This window comes from Canis lupus, chromosome 2 (genome assembly GCF_048164855.1).
Source record: "Canis lupus baileyi chromosome 2, mCanLup2.hap1, whole genome shotgun sequence".
In the NCBI taxonomy this organism is placed as follows: domain Eukaryota; kingdom Metazoa; phylum Chordata; class Mammalia; order Carnivora; family Canidae; genus Canis; species Canis lupus.
The window spans coordinates 46897226-46915052 of NC_132839.1; positions in this window are offsets into that span (position 1 = coordinate 46897226).

Consider the following 17827-nt stretch of genomic DNA (forward strand, 5'->3'; position numbering starts at 1 on the left):
TGGTTTTCATAACAGGGATAACCCAACAAAAGTAGAGCAGATGACATGTAGTTGGCACCCAACAAATATTTGCTAGGTTATCAAATGAATGGATCTAGCATAGTCCCTGATGATCACTTTGTAGGTTCCAGGTAAGTTTCACTGTGGGGATCTTTACATCAAGCGTTTTTACTGCATAACTAGTTGGTCTTAAAGCAATTTTGCAATGAAAATCTTTTAAAAACCTACCAATAGCTTATTTTGACAGTTTGTTGGTTTCATCAACTAGTTGACAGGTTGGTTCCATTTAGCTATTGACACAGTACCATCTCTATATTATGTTATATTAGTCCTCATAATGGTCTATACAGTGGTACAGAGTGTTGAATCCACATTTCCCATGGAACTTTGGAATATTTATCAATGGACATGTTACAATATGCCAAGAAAAAAATGGTGAACAAGACTTTCACAACGCAATAAAGGCCATTTACAAATATGCAGCCTATCTAGTATTTGAAAAACGATACACCTCTTAATTAAAGGAAGACTTTTGGTTTGATTGATTGATTGATGAGAGAGAGAGAGAGAGAGAGAGAGAGAGAAAGAAGACATGTGCATGAGTAGGGGGAAGGGGCAGAGGGAAAGAGTCCTAAGCAGACTCCACATTGAGCATGGAGCCCCACACAGGTCTCAATTTCATGACCCTGAGATCATGACTTGAACTGAAACCAAGAGTGAAATGCTTAACTGAGTGCACCATCCTGTGTCCCTGAAGGAAGACATTTTAGTGAGAAAAGAAAAAGTGCAATGTCAAATGAAGAGATGAATCAACAAGCAAAAATAAACATATGACTCTATGAACAGAAGACTGTAGACAAATACATATGTGCGATACACAAGATAAAATCAGTTATTTTCCCAGTACTGCAATGAATCCACACATATTTTAAATGTATTAAAATATTTGGGGGCAGCCTGGATGGCTCAGCAGTTTAGTGCCACCTTCGTCCCAGGGCATGATCCCGGAGTCCTAGGATCGAATCCCACATCGGGCTCCCTGCATGGAGCCTGCTTCTTCCTCTGCCTGTGTCTCTGCTTCTCTGTCTCTGTGTTCTCATGAATAAATAAGTAAAATAAATAAACTATTTTGTATTTCACAATAAAGCTTTTTAAATTTTGTTGTTAACTTTTTATGTTTTATTATGTCCTTTTTAATAAACATCTTTCTGTTATGTGATTTAATTTTTTAACAGCAAAATTGTCTTATAGCAAATTATTTATATGGTAAAAGTGCAACAAAAATATTTGTGGCAAAGATGTTTATAGGCTAAAATGCCAGGCACATAGACTGTACATTTTAAGCAATAAATTATTCTTTCATTGGTATCTCAACATTAGAAACAGATAAAATAATATTGAACAAAAACCTCTGTGTCCAATACCAAGCGTCCTTTGAGAATAATTTAACTAAAACAATCAAAATGTTCTCCAGGTTTTTATTCTGTATGTGAGTAGAACAAATTTCCCCAAAATAGATTCTGTTTAAAATAACCATTTTGGGGACACCTGGGTGGCTCAGCGGTTGGGCGCCGGCCTTTGACCCAAGGTATAATCTGGAGTCCCAGGATCGAGTTCCACATCAGGCACCCTGCATGGAGCCTGCTTCTCTCTCTGCCTGTGTCTCTGCCTCTCTCTCTCTGTGTCTCTCATGAATAAATAAACAAAATCTTTAAAAAAAAATAAAATAACCATTTCACATCACATCTTTACTTTCTGAAAACCTCTAAAACTTCTAGGTAAAATTAATGTTCAAAATTACTAACATTTCATTTGTAAATAATTCTCCTAAGGTAAAACATATTATTTTCTGTTTCTTGAGTTCATTCATTTGTATTTGCTAATGGAAACATAAACTACTTTTCTTGCTGAAATTAGTAACTTGTAACTTAGTCTACCTCTGGTTATGCATATCGTTTTTCTTAAATATTTTATTTATTTATTCCTGAGAGACGCAGAGAGAAAGGCAGAGACACAGGCTGAAGGAGAAGCAGGCTCCCTGTGGGGATCCGGATGCAGGACTCAATTCCAGGACCCAGGGATCATGACCCGAGCCCAAGGCAGACGCTCAACCCTGAGCCACCCAGGCCTCCCCATCCCTTTTAATTTTTTAAAAGGATTGATGAACACACACACGTGCACACACACACACATCAGGTCAGATGATTCACTCAAGGTCACACAAGGTGTCAACAACTCCACCAAGATTAGCCCTTCTACCTCGAGACAGGTCTTTCTACTACAAGAGGGCATCATGGCCACTCTTCGGGTATTTGTTTTTAAGCTGGCCCAAGTTGAAGAAGCTGGAAAGTCAGCTGAAGCCAACTGATTAAAGGAACTATACTTGATTCTTTTTGTTTTCTTTTGTTTTTTTATTAAGAAAAAGTATTTGTGACTCTGATATTCATTGAGCAGAGAGAAGAAAAAAAAATGTGTCACATATATTACCAGCATCAGTGATTATTTATACCACTCCTTTTGCCAAAAACTTTTTCAGGGGCTTGTAATGTACAGAAATGCCATGAGTCAGATGTATCAATGAATGACCAATATAAGCTACTTTTGTTTTCATCTGCTGTGCAAACACTTGTCTGATGGATATATTTAGTGTATTTATTCAGAAATGTATTTTTTTATTATGAAAGCAAGCTCATTATAAACAAATCATAAAACAATATACATAAACATAAAAAGATAGAAATAAAACACAATCCCATCCATTTCAGCTACTTTTAACAGTTCCAAGCTCTCTTACACACACATAGAGGTGTGCAGAAACAAGATCATATTCTGCATCCTTTTTTCTAAAATGTTCTTTAATGAAGCAATATGTCATGAACGCTTTTCCATATCAATAAACATGTGTATCTACTAAATAAAGTTAGATTGTGTGTAGTAGCAACCAGAATAAAATATTAAGAACAGGCAACAGCAAACTTCATTTCTGGCTTATGCTACATGATCATACAGTGTGAAAACTCACTGTAACCATTTAACTGCTCAAGGTTGTACAAGATGGAAAATAGAGCACTATAGGGACTTATGATTGTAATTAAATTTCTATTCCAGAGATGAAATACTTACGATTGTAATTAAATTTCTATTCCAGAGATGAAATACATCGCTGCCCCTCACTGTCCTCTACACAGAACTGATTACACAGGCCTATCCAATTAGTAAAGAATAAGGTAATATAATCCTTCCATGTGTCTAGAGTTTAAGAACTGGAAATACCTAAATCTATAGCACTATTTTTCATGATTATATAGTATTCCATTACACACACATACACACACATATCTCCTCTTTGTTTTGCTATGAAACTGTTTTTCACATTGACCCTGTAATTAAGTATTTGAGCTTTTCAATAATTATTTTCATAGGATAACTGTCCATACATAGAATAAGCATGTTTTTAGGCATGTATGTTTTAAGGCTTTAGATATGTGGTAACTAAAGCAATTTCAGGAAGCTATACTCCCACAGGTTGTTGTTGAATATATTTACAATTTTTTTTACCTCAGCTGATTTTTAAAAATTTTTTATAAATTTAATAGGCAAAAATTGCCAAATACTGCTTATAGTTTTAAAACTGCTGGTTGTGGGATCCCTGAGTGACACAGTGGTTTAGCGCCTGCCTTTGGCCCAGGGTGCGATCCTGGAGACCCGGGATCGAATCCCACATTGGGCTCCCTGCACGGAGCCTGCTTCTCCCTCTGCCTGTGTCTCTGCCTCTCTCTCTCTCTCTGTGTGACTATCATGAATAAATAAATAAAATCTTTAAAAAAATAAAATAAAACTGCTAGTTGTATTATTATTTGTAAATTTCCAAATAATTGTACTTTTACAATTTTAAATATCTGATGGACACAACAGCACCACTAGACATACTGTAAATCTACTGAATCCACTCTGTTTCCAATTCAGGTATTCCACTGCTATAAAAGCTCTACTCTCTACCTCTCTAGAACTGCTCTGTGCCTTCAGGAAATGTCCTGCCATAAACAGAATTACTCAGGCCAAAAACTCAAGTGATCACTTTGTCATTTCTTTCCTTCACAACCATATCTAACTAATAAATAAATCCTAGAAGCTCTAGTTTGAAAATTCATCCCCAATCCAGTCACTACTCCCTACCTCCACTACTCTGTCCTGGTCCAAGCCATCATTATCTCTTGACTGAATTACTGCAAAAGCCACCTAATTGGTCCCCCCTAATCACAATTAAATAGGTAGAATGGTATTTACTGTGAAAAAAATTTACATAGTGTCACTGATATGTGTAAAACTCTCATCATGATCAAAACAAGAGTCAAACTGTGTACTATGGTTCACAAGAACCTCATTTGCTATCATGCTCACTCTTTTTCACGGTGCTTCAACCACACTGGGTTTGTTTCTGTCCCTGGGACATCCCAACTTCTCCGCTCCATAGGATCTCTAAGCCTTTACACTTGCTGTTTCATATTTAAAAAAAAAAAATCATTTTCACATGACTCTTTCTTTACTTTATCTAGGTCTCTATTTAAATGCTTTCTTCAAGAAGACTTTGTTGACTATTATCCCCAAATATCCCCCCTCCTCCCCGCACACATAGACATATGCCATTATCATCATTATCATCATTATCATCTTATCATATCCTCTTAATTCTATTTTTTAACGCTATTTGTTGTCATAACATTAAGCACTACTTATATACACAAAATCTGTCCCTATTAGAATCTAAACTTCATGAGGGCAGCAACATAGACTCCTTTTATACCCACTATATTTTTAGCCCTCAATCAGGCGCAGACACAAAGTAGGTGTGAGTTCCCCGAACATAGCTTTGAATGAATAGATAAATCGTAAGACCCATGTCTCCTGCAACATGGGAATTAGTCCTTTACCCCTGCAAAATACAAAGATGGTGAATGGATTTTAATGGATATAATTTTAAATGTATGCCTGAATTGACAAGAAAAGTTTAAGAATTGAGAGTAAGCTGAAAACACAGATATTGTGAAGTATAACATAGTGATTCCATCACCAAGCTTCAGAAAACCCCAAGGCTGAGAAATTCAAGTGATTCCTATTTAATGTTGACATTGCACCTAACACAGGAAAAAATGCCAATCCTCTATAGAGAAAAGGGCAAAACATCTTCAAACTAGTATCCTGGTTATACTCATAGACTAAATTCAGTAAAATATGAGGAAATAATAGAAATAACACAATTGGCAAATACACAAGGAAACAAATCATCATATGTGACAGCAAGCTTTCTTTTTAAATAACAGAGTTAGAAAAACAATAGATTTATGGTTTCTAAAAAGACTTTAGAATTTTAAATTACCAAATACAGATGTTAAAAATATGTCAGATTATATCAAAATAAGATAATTTTATGGAAAACATGAACAAATACCTAAGAAAATATACAGATGATCAGGAAGAAAATAGAAGTCAAATACAACTTTTGAAAAAAAATAATATGTGTCAAAAATCAATAATACAGATGAAACAAACAATATTTGGCACAGGTGAAAAAACTAGTGAACTAAAAGATTAAGAGGAAAAATAAACTCAAAATATAGTTTGGAAAATAATGATATGAAAAATAGATTAATATATGAAGAGTAGAAAGACATGTGTCATATGTTTAATAGTAGTTTCTGAAGGATTGGACATGGGAGAGAAAATTTGGGAAATTTAGTGAGTAAGAAACTTCCAGGACATTAAAATAAAATGTAGAACAATAACATGAAAAGATCTTAAAGGCAGCAAGAGAAAAGACTAATTATTATAATATATTTAAACTGACAGCAGACTTCTCAGCAGTAAAAAATGAAAGAAAAAAGACATTGAAAATATTAAGAGACAATATTGGTCAACTTAAAATTTTCAACAAAACTGTATTCCAAGAGCAAATGTAAAATAAATTCATTGTGACCTCAAATAAAACGAAGTTTGCCATCACCAGACTCTTCTTAAAAAATATTCTAAAAGAAGTACTTCAGGAAGAATAAAAATTATTCTATAAAGAAATTTTGAGAAAAAGAACAAATAGGAAAATACATTAGTAAACAAATATTAAATCAAATATGAAGCATTATTAATGATTTACATATATATAAATACAGCAACATTTCAATAAAGCAAATATGGAGGATAAAAATAATGATAAAAGAGAAGATCTAAAATAATAGATGAGATTTACAGGAATAGTAAGCTAGACAGATTTGGACCAATGTTTATGCTAACAAAGCAGAGTCATTCATAAGGGAAATGTGATAAGTAAACAAGTGAATTTTGCATAGCCACAGGATATAAACTTAAAAAATTAAGTATAGGATTCTGGAAAATTCATAAGCAATGAGAAAAAATGAAATTGAATCACACTTTTATGTTAAAATATAAAAATTAAATATCTTACGGATTAAAAATTTGAATGTGAAAAATTAAAATTCTAGAAGATAATTTAAGAAAATATCTTTGTGACTTTGGAATAATAAAAGATTTTATTTCATTTTTTGAGACAGTACGCATTTGTGAGTGGGTGGGGAAGAAGCAAAGGGAGAGGGAGAGAGAATATTAAGCAGGCTCCACACCTCACACAGCACTCAATCTCAGGACCTTGAGCCAAAATTCAGAGTTGGACACTTAATTGAGCCACCCACACGCCCCAAGAAAACTATTTTTAAACAACACACAAAAAACTAATGATGAAAAAAGTTCAAGTTAGAAGAATGTAAAACATCAATTTCTTTAAAAAAAAAAAAAAAGGTTAAAACAAGCTAAAAGAAGTGAGAGGAGAACAAGCCACAGACTAAAAGACAATATTTACAACACATATAGATGACATAGGCTTAGTGTCCCCCCAAAATATAAAGTAGCATAAGACTCATGAAAAGGAGGAAGAGAAGGAGGAGGTAGAAGAGGAAGAAGAAGAAGAGGAAAGAGGCAGTCTATGTTTTTTAGTGGACAATCAAAATAAATAATATATGGAAAGAGAATAAACACATAAATAGATGCTCAACTGTGTTAATTATCAGATAGAGGTAAAATTTAAACCATTTTTAATGCCAAAAAGATTGTTATAATTGGCATATGTTGATAAGAATGTACAACAGCAGACATTGCTTCAGTGTTGTAAATGTATATTTTGGAATTAGTAAGCAATTAACTTTATCTGGTAAGGGTAAATATATATATATATATATATATGATTTCTCCGGGGGATATGTTGGTGTATATATATATATATATATATATACACACACACACACACACACACACACACACACACCATGAGCTGTATGTAAGAACAGTTTTAGTAGCATTACTTCATAGCAACATAATGGGTATAATCCAAAAGCTCATTAACAAGAGAAAGGATAAATAGACTATTATATCTCAAATATTTTGAAACCAAATAACACATTTCTAAAAAGCACATAATTCAAGAAAAATCAAAAGGGAAATAAGAAAGAATTTAAAGTGTATAAAAATATGAACACAAGTAATTTGTGGGATGCACCACCAGCAGTACTCAAAGGTATCTTATAGAACTAAATGCATATGTTAAAAAAGCAGAAAAGCTGTGAAAATCAAGGATTTCTTTTTACATCTTAAGAAACTGCAAAATGAGGGCAGCCCCGGTGGCATAGCGGTTTAGCAGCCCAGGGCATGATCCTGGAGACCCGGGATCGAGTCCCACATTGGGCTGTCTGCATCGGGCTCTCTGCATGGAGCCTGCTTCTCCCTCTGCCTGTGTCTCTGCCTCTCTCTCTCTCTCTGTGTCTCTATGAATACAACAAAATTAAAAAATATAAAAAAAGAGACGGAAAATGAAGAGTAAATTTAAATGGACATAAGAAAGGAAATAACCCCAATGTTTATAGCAGCAATGTCCACAGTAGCCAAACTGTGGAAGGACCTTCGATGTCCATCGAAAGATGAATGGATAAAGAAATGTGGTCTATGTATACAATGAAATACTACTCAGCCATTAGAAACGACAAATACGTACTATTTGCTTCCACGTGGAGGGACCTGAAGGGTATTATGCTGAGTTTTGAAATAAGTCAATCAGAAAAGGACAAACATTATATGGTCTCATTCATTTGGGGAATATAAGAATTAGTGAAAGGGAATAAAGGGAAAGGAGAGCAAATGAGTGAAAATATCAGTGAGGGTGACAAAACATGAGAGACACCTAACTCTGGGAAATGAACAAGGGATAGTGAAAGGGGAAGTGGGCGGGGGTGGGGGGGTTGGGATGACTGGGTGACGGGCACTGAGGGGGGCACTTGGCGGGATGAGCACTGGGTGTTATGCTATATGTTGGCAAATTGAACTCCAATAAGAAAAATTAAAAAAAAAAAAGGAAATAACAGAGGTTAGAGTGGAAATCACAGAAAGAGAAAACAGAAAAAAATAATAGAGAATATCAATGAAACCAATATTTGATTCTTTAAGAGGAAAAAATAAAAGAGATAATTCTCTTTCTGGACCAATTAAGAAAACTACCCATAAACTTGGAAAGAAAATATCTTTTTATTAAGCTATTGGAAGATACGTATGAAATATCTACAGATAATATCTCATATTAAGTGTTTAATAACAATGTTTTTCCCAAAATAAGTATGTTTGCTCTCATGATTTCTATTCTACATTTTACTGGAAAATCTAGCCAGAATGCCAAATAGAAAAAGAAATAAAATTATTAATACTGTGAAGGAAAAAAAGTACAAATGTTTTTATTTATAGATGGCATGATTGCATACTTAGAAAATCTATTGAATCTTCAGAAAAGCAACTAGGACTAACAAATTAGACTATCAAATTGGTAGAATACAAGATGAAAGTACAAAAATTTAATTCATTTCTATATGTTCATAACAAACAATCCAAAATTGGAATCGAAACAACTGTTTTCTTTACACTAACATTAACAATTAAATACTCAAGAATACATCTGACAAAAGATGGATAAGATTAAACAACGGAAACCAAAGACATTATTGAGAGAGACGTATGATTTAAATAACTAGAGAAATATACCATGTTCATGAATAGGAAGACTCAAGACACCATTCTTCATAAAGTGCTGTATAGGCTCAACCCAAACCCAATTAAAATCCTAGAAATCTTTTTTATTGGGTACTTATTGATAAGTCAATTATAAAATTGATATGAAAATAAAATGGATCTAAAATAGACTAAAGTTTGAAAAAGAGCAAAGTTGGAGGACTACACTTCTTGACTTCAAGATTTAAGTTATATTAATCAAGTTATATTAAGTTATATTAATCAGTGTGGTACTGGCACAAATACAGACAACTAAACAAGTGGAACAAGAAAAGGGATCTAGAAATTTGCTGATACATTTATAATCAATTGATATTTGATAAAAGAGTAAAGAAGATTCAGTGGTAAAAGAACAATTGGTTTTCTAAAATTGTTTGAAAATTGGATATTCAGATGAAGAAAAAAGCTGATAAAAACTTAAGTTAAAATTGCTCATTGATCTAAATCTAAAACCAAATCTAAAACTATTAAACTAAAACTCCTCACTGGGTGAAGAGATTACTTGAAATTCCCTGTCTCTCCATCTCCATCTGTCCTTCCCCCTACTCATGTTCCACACTCTCTATCTCTGAAATAAATAAATAAATAATCTTTAAAAAATTCCAAGACATGTACACAAATATTCATAACACTTTTGTTTATGATATTTATAAATAAAAAATGAGAAACAATACATAGTTCATCAAGGATAAGCAAAATGTATCATATTCATGAAATGCAATGCTACTTAGAAATAAAAAGGCAGGCACACAAAAACACAGATGAATCTCAAAACAATTATTCTGAAACAAAACAAACAAACAAGGGTACTTACCAAATCATTTCATTTATATAAAACTCTAGAAAATGCAAACAAGTCTAAAATGAGAGAAAACAGATTGGTTGTTTTTAGGAGGCAGGGTAGAAGAAAGAAGTATCGCAAAGGTACAGAGGAAATTTGAAGTGTGATAGATATTTTTAGTTTCTTGACTGTGGTAATAGGTTTGTGTGTATGTGTGTGTGTATAGATACACAGACATTTACAGGCATGCACAGGTTAAAACTTATCAAATTGTGTCGTTTAAATATGTATAGTTTATTACATATAATTTATAAATGTAACTATTATAAAAATAAAATTGAAATTTTATAAATCAAAGTAATAGTAAACACAATATTTATGAAAGCTTCCTTGACAGTGGGTTGAGAATATAAGGCAGTAGGGGGAGGGAAGAGAGAGAGAGACAGAGACAGAGAGGGGATTTTACAAAAGGATCATTAAAGACATTAAAAATGGTCTATGTTTTGAGCTGGTTGGGAAATATATAAATGTTTCTTTTATTCATTACATTTTTTAATTTTTCTTTTTTAAATATTTTATTTATTTATTCATGAAAGACAGAGAAAGAGGCAAAGACATAGGTAGAGGGAGAAGCAGGCTCCTTGAGGGGAGCCCAATGTGGGACTAGATCCTGGGACTCCAGGATTACACCCTGAGCCAAAGGCAGACGCTCAACCACTGAGCCACCCAGGTGTCCTCTATTTTTATACTCTTATATAAGTTATTGTGTATTAATGAAGTATTTCACAATAAACAAAAATGAACCATTAATGAGCATAAATCATTGAATGGCCAAACTCTTTTCATTGTACATCTTAATTGTCTTTAAATATTTAATATTAGATTTATAAACCTTGGAATAAAATATAAAATTTTCCCATCCCCTTCCCCTCTAACTTTCCTTGACAGCATAAGCTTTGTATATATGGTGACTTCACTATTCGTTTCAAAGCATTATGTAAACATCATGAACCTCAGAATTTGAGTTCAAATCATCCCACACATGCAAAAAAGGCCTGACTTATAAATATTCACGATCCCTACTTTGAAGATGATGAAATGGAAAATTATAATACTAAATAAATATTGGCAAGAGAATTTCTGTATCTCAAAGTCAAAATAAATTAAACTCAGTTGAAGTAGACAATGTAGATCAGTCTCAATATAATATCTACTTGATCGTACAAAAAAATACTTATAATCTGAAACTTTTTTTAGATTGCAGTAGGTATTAAGCTTTCTTTTATTTTTGTGAAAGATTAATTTGGAAAATATATAAGAACATGTAGCATTGTCCAGATTCATACTAATAGGTATGAATCAATGAAAAATCACAGAACAGAACAAAATACTGGTAAAATTTCTGTTAGCCAGGAGAGAGAAATATTTATTACTCTTTTACCAAAACCCAGAGCCACTAACTCCAAAAAAGAGATATTAGGGGATCCCTGGGTGGCACAGCGGTTTGGCGCCTGCCTTTGGCCCAAGGCGCGATCCTGGAGATCCGGGATCGCATCCCACTTCAGGCTCCCTGCATGGAGCCTGCTTCTCCCTCTACCTGTGTCTCTGCCTCTCTGTCTCTCTCTGTGTGACTATCATGAATAAATAAATAAAATCTTTAAAAAAAAGAGAGATATTAACTCCTACCCTTATTAAATTGAGCTGAATCAAAATGATTATGTTTTGTTTGATCAATAATTGCTTTTCTCTATGTTGGGTTTTGTGAAATTAACTAAATTACATATTCCTAGTGGTAATGTGGACAACAGTATGATCCTGTGACAAATGCTGGAATACATAGAATTTAGCCACTAAACAGCTTTGTAATTATTAGAAATATAGCAGCAATAATAATCACAGTCATAGCTATGGATTTAGATGTATTTTTGAATAATCAGTATGAACTTCCAAACTGGGTTATGTTCTCTGATCCTGAATTTCTTAATCTGTGTAAGGAAGAGGGAACTGTCATGGGAGGAATTCCCTATCCCAGCTGAGATAAGGCGTTGGCATAGTCTTTCTCCTGGAGGTTCTATCTATATAAAGATAAATATATAAGATATATTTATCTTTATATATATATATATATATATATATAAAGATTTTGTTTATCTATTCATGAGAGACAGAGAGAGAGAGAAACAGAGACAGAGACAGAGTCAAAGACACAGGCAGAGGAAGAAGCGAGCTCTTTGCAGGGATCCCGATGTGGGACTCGATCCCAAGAAAACGCTCTGAGCCAAAGACAGACACTCAACCTCTGAGCCACCCAGGTGTCCCTTTTTGTATATTTTATAATAATGACCCCACTTCTCCACACCAGGGCTACAATACTATCTTTCTTGAGTTGTAACCTTGAAAAAGAATATGTTGATGTTCCTGAAGGTAAAACTCATAAAGAGATAGATGATAGATTGATAGGTGGATAGATAGATAAATAAGATAATTAATAGATGATGATAGATAAATATAGATAGATGATAGATAGATAGATTTAGAAAGTCTTACAACTCAATAATTAGAAAAAAAATTAGGTGGAGAAAAGATTAGCTCAGACTCCACCAAGTGAGTGGCGTATAAACACATGGACAGATTCTCAATATCAGTCATTAGGAAAATATAAATCAAAATCATTTATGATTCTTCTACATACTTATTAAAATAGCTTTAAAAAACTGACAATAGCAAGTGCTAACAAGGATGCAGAACACCTGGAATTCTCATATATGACTAAGTGGGGTACAAAGTGATGTATATTCACTTTGAAAAACAGTTGGGCAGTTTGGCATAAAGTTAAATGTGCACCTGTCAGAAGTCTCAACAATATCACTTTTCAGTATTTATGAGAGCAATGAAAGTATATGTCCACACAAAAATTTGCACATGAATGTTCATGACAACTTATTCATAATATCCTAAACTGTAAACATCAGAAATATCCATAAGCTTAGAAATAGTTAAATAAATAAATCATCTCTACATGATATACTCAATGATAAAAAGGAATATAAAAACATGGATATCTCCAGAACACTATACTAAGGCTATATGACCATGATATTCCATCTACATGGCATTCTATTAAAGTCTCTAGGAGCAGAAACCAGATTAGTGGTTGTCAGGAGCTTGGGGTAGGAGGAAGATATTGGCTAAAATGAGCCATGAGAGAACTTTTTGGAATGATGGATGAAGTCTATTATCTTGACTGTTTTAGTCCTTACATGACTATATCTCTTTTTCAAAGTTCTTTGACCTGTATACCTGAAAAGGTATAGTTTTGCTATATGTAGATTATACTTCATCAAACCTATTTTTACAAAATTTTCAAAAGAATCATATGAAAACTAACAAAACTGTCCTCATTACCCTCCATATATATATATATATATATATATATATATATATATATATGAGGTATATATGAAATATATATGTAGGCATATATGAAATATACTTACACATCATTAGATTATCTGTGAATTGGGAGTCTAGGAAGTAAGTAGAAATTTTGGATGATATATGTGTGCTTGTGAGGAAAAAGAGGGAAAAAACAGTAATAAAATGGTAGAAAAGACAGTGGTTTGTAGATTGATACCAATCAGCATTAATGTTTCTTTTCAGGATATCATTGAAATAAATTTAACAATTATCAGATTCATGGCCGACATGATTTTTGCATAAATCTTTTTTGCTTCAAATTCAATTCAAATTTTTAAAATTTAACAACTTAACCCTACCATTAATGGAAACACAACACATAAACTATGCCAAAACATATTGCAATAAGCAAGTTTCCAAAAAAAATGTTTTTAAGATTTTATTTATTTATTCACAAGAGACACACAGAGATTGAGAGAGAGAGAGAGAGAGAGAGAGGCAGAGACACAGGCAGACGGAGAAGCAGGCTCCATGCAGGGAGCCCGATATGGGACTCAATCCTGGGACTCCAGGATCAGGCCCTGGGCTGAAGGCAGGCTCCAAACCGCTGAGCCACCCAAGGATTCCCCCCAAAATAAAAAAAAAATAAGTTATTAAAATAGATAAACATGCTGTGAAATCTATCAAGTCCATTAAAACATTTGATAGGAGGTTAAAAGATTTGGTTGCTAGGGAAAAGAGGAAGATGTGCATTTATGAATAAATTAGTTGGTCTGGAAGAAGGAGTTTGTCAGACATAATCTGAGACCCCAGTTAAGCTCAATGTGAATAAGAATCTGAAACAAATATTCCTGTAAGTGTAGCTGATACACTAAATTCTGCATGCCTAGGTTCGAATAGATTAGAAATATTTGAATATAACAGGAAGTGCTGCTCTAATATTTTTTTCACAGAACAAGGAAGTATAGAAAATTATACAAAATTCCCCACACCAGACCCCTAACTGAAGCAATTCAGATAAGATTTTGAACTTGGGAAGGATTATCTAAACCAAACCTGGAACTACTGAGGATCACCTGCTACTATACTATTTCGATTTCCTGCTATTCAGAAAGATTTTTCTCTTCAGCAATTTCATTTAGCCAACCACTGCTGACTCAGGAGTATACTTCTTGCTACCCAGAAAAGTATATTAGATGCCTATACATTTTGATATTTAATCAAACAAATGCATCTTATTCAGTATACTTTGTTTTGCCCCAAGAAATGTGATGAGATCCTGAATAGTTAGAGACAATCAGCACAGCAAAATTTCCATGTCACAGAATATATGACTTCTCACAAGCTAAAGGTTTGGTTTTATTTATTCCATCTTTCTTTTCCTGGAAGTTTTATCTTAGAGGTGAGGAGTCAGTTCTTTTTAAATTGGAAGTAATATAATCTGCTAAATCCAACAATAAAAAACTACCCTCCTAGAGAAAAAATTTAACTTGTCCTTTGTCCATTTGAGATGCGTGTTTGGAAAATCGCTTTCTGCAGTTTTCTTTAGTTCTTAGCAGGAGCCAGAATATCAGGACACCAAAATGAATTCTTAGGTATTTGGTTCATTGCCTCATATCTTTATATTTATTTATATTTAATATAATATAAAACTTTTAAAATTTAATATAATTTTAGCATAATATATATTTAAGAATCTTCATATATAAAATTTAACTACCCACAAGTCCATGCTCAATAAAAATAATAATGATGATTTAACTAATAAGGCCAAAGTTTATCTCTTTATATACTAACTGGAATTAATAATTAGTGGCATTGCTGTTAGGTGCTATTTGGCAATGCTGATACTGTATATTACAAATGAAGTTAGCAGAGAAATCATTTCTTGGTTCAGACACAGTGGCTGGATTGGAATCAGTTACAGTATTTTAATAAAGATACCCATCTCAGCTTTAGTTATCAGCCTCTTAGTCATGACAATTCAATTTTCTTAGCAGGCTGAGGGATGACCAGACTCCAGAGTACTGAGTTATGGTAAACAAATGCATAAAAGACTGATGGACAAAATCAGAAAGCCAATTTGTTAATTCCCAGAAAGACTCACAACTATCAAACAGAATATTTTCTCTCAGTGAACAGATCTACATAGGAAGCTTTAATCAGAGGGTTATTGCTTGGAGATCATGGGACTAGAACTATAGGAGTTAGCTATTTGTAATGGCTGGTGTCACACAATTTGATATTCTGGTGCCTCTCTATTGACACCTAGTTTCAAGAGCCTGAGTACCCTCTCTTCTGTACGGCTGAGATTGCAGGAGCCAAAGACTGCTTCTCTAATTTGCTTTTTCTCTTGGCTTTCCTGGCTACAAATATCCTCAATGACAGATTTTCTTTAGGTGTGTTAATAACAACATTCAGGTTCCCATCTGATCTGAGAAACACTGGGTTTTTAAAAAAGTAACTGATTTAGAGATATCAGTCCTCCATTCCTTTTCTTACAGGACATCTCATTTAATGAGTCTTCAAGAACTTTGAGTAGCTAACGAGACAGCATACACTACTTTTTTTATGTTCTATTTCTAGATACAGAAAGTTCTGGAAAATTCATATCTACTGTTTCATTTCTCTTATTTCTCTTCCATTTTGAATCTAACTTAAAAAATGAAACTGCTCTCTTGATGCCATACAGGAAAAAACAGCTACAAGGATTGCCATGAAATTCAAATAAATGTTTAAAAATCTTCATGCTTTCTGATAATTAAGATGTTGTTAGTGATAAATTTACCTCATATGTGCTGAACTGGTCTATACACATAAAAAATCCTCATTATGGGGCAAATACCAGTCAGAATAATTGAGGAGTGGACATGTGACATCATTTGAAAGGAAGTTCCACAAATTAATCCCAGGCATACATGATAAGACACAAAGTAGAAATCTTCCTGAGCTTTAAATGATGCAGTGTTGTTGAACATGGTAGGTGTTTGATAAGTGCTCGTCGAAATGATTTCTAGTTAACACAATTATTTGGCCACATATAATTAAATAAATGTTTGGCTTTCTTTAAAAATAATAGGTAAGGAGGTGGCTTTATGTTAAAACCATTTCTAAAGTAGCAACAGTGTAGATTCTGTAATTCTTAATCTAAATTCTTAGAATTTCTCAGATTCTTAAAATCATATCATATTTAGTAAATTTCTCTGAACTGAAGTTTTCAGAGAAGTTTTCTCAAAAGTTAGGTGGAAAGTCGCCGTAGTTTGGCTATTCCATGACCATTAATTTGTATGCCTTAGTTGTTTGAGCAATTATCTCAGAGATGAAGTTCTCTTATCTAAAAACACAGTGAAAGGTACATATCAGAAGATCCGTCTTAGGTAAAGAACCTCTTTGGCAATGTGACATCTTGAAATATTAACCACAAAGCCTTGTCAATTTTTCTGCCTTTTTCAGGGTGCATCTAGAAGTATTACAAATGTACTACTTATGCCTAGAGATTGCCCCAGAAAATACTTTCTTTTCTCCAGTGAAAGCCACTGAGTAATCTCCACTGAGATTACAAACATTTAGTTGAAGTCTTTACTTGGAATTTTCAAAAAGAACTTTTCAGAAATGTGGAATCATGTTTATGGAGTTTTGTCTTCAGATATTATAAAATGAACTTTAAAGGAGTTAAAATTTATTAAGTGGCTTACTATATACCCACTGGTGCACTAAGCATTGTGTGTGTGTGTACTCACACACACGTATAGGGCCCCACAGTTATAAACAGATGAACTGAGAAATAAACCCAATCTGAGGCCAGAGATCACACTCTTGACCGTGAAAATACATCACCTTTTGGTGTATAACATGCTTTGTTTAAAGCCCCATTTTCCAACAGAACCAGAAAACTCAACTCAAGTTTCTAGCCTTAGGGGATGCCAATAGTTCTGATTCTGGACACTTAAAATTATGCTGCTTCACCAACACACAGCAGAAATTTGATTCTCAAAGGCAACCTGCTATTACACACAACAGGTTCAATAAAGTAATTTATTTGTCCTTATGGGTTAGACGGACAGAACTGAAGGTGTCAAGCTGAGTTAATAGAAGACCAGATGTTGGTTGGCACAAATCCTGCCAGCCAGCAGGAGAAATGAGGAAATTACAGGTTCCATAGGAACATTAGCCCCTAAATAAGTGAATAGAATCTCTAATCTTGGGGAAATCACCATCATAGGTGAAGTTTAGGGAAACCCATGATTTTTCATTTCCAGGCAATATCTAATATAAGTAGTTATTTCAGAATGAAAAAATATATATCAGAAAATAAACAATAAAGGAAAATATATATTGTTCAACATAATCCTCAATAAGAAAATACTGCCAATTAAATCTAGAAGAATGAGTGTTCCCCACACATAACTAAATGAACACTCCGATTATCTCATATACTCCAAGCACTTTGCTATTAAAATATCGAGTATGTTTTATAAGGACAGTTTCAGTCCTGAAGGCCATCACTGAGGATTC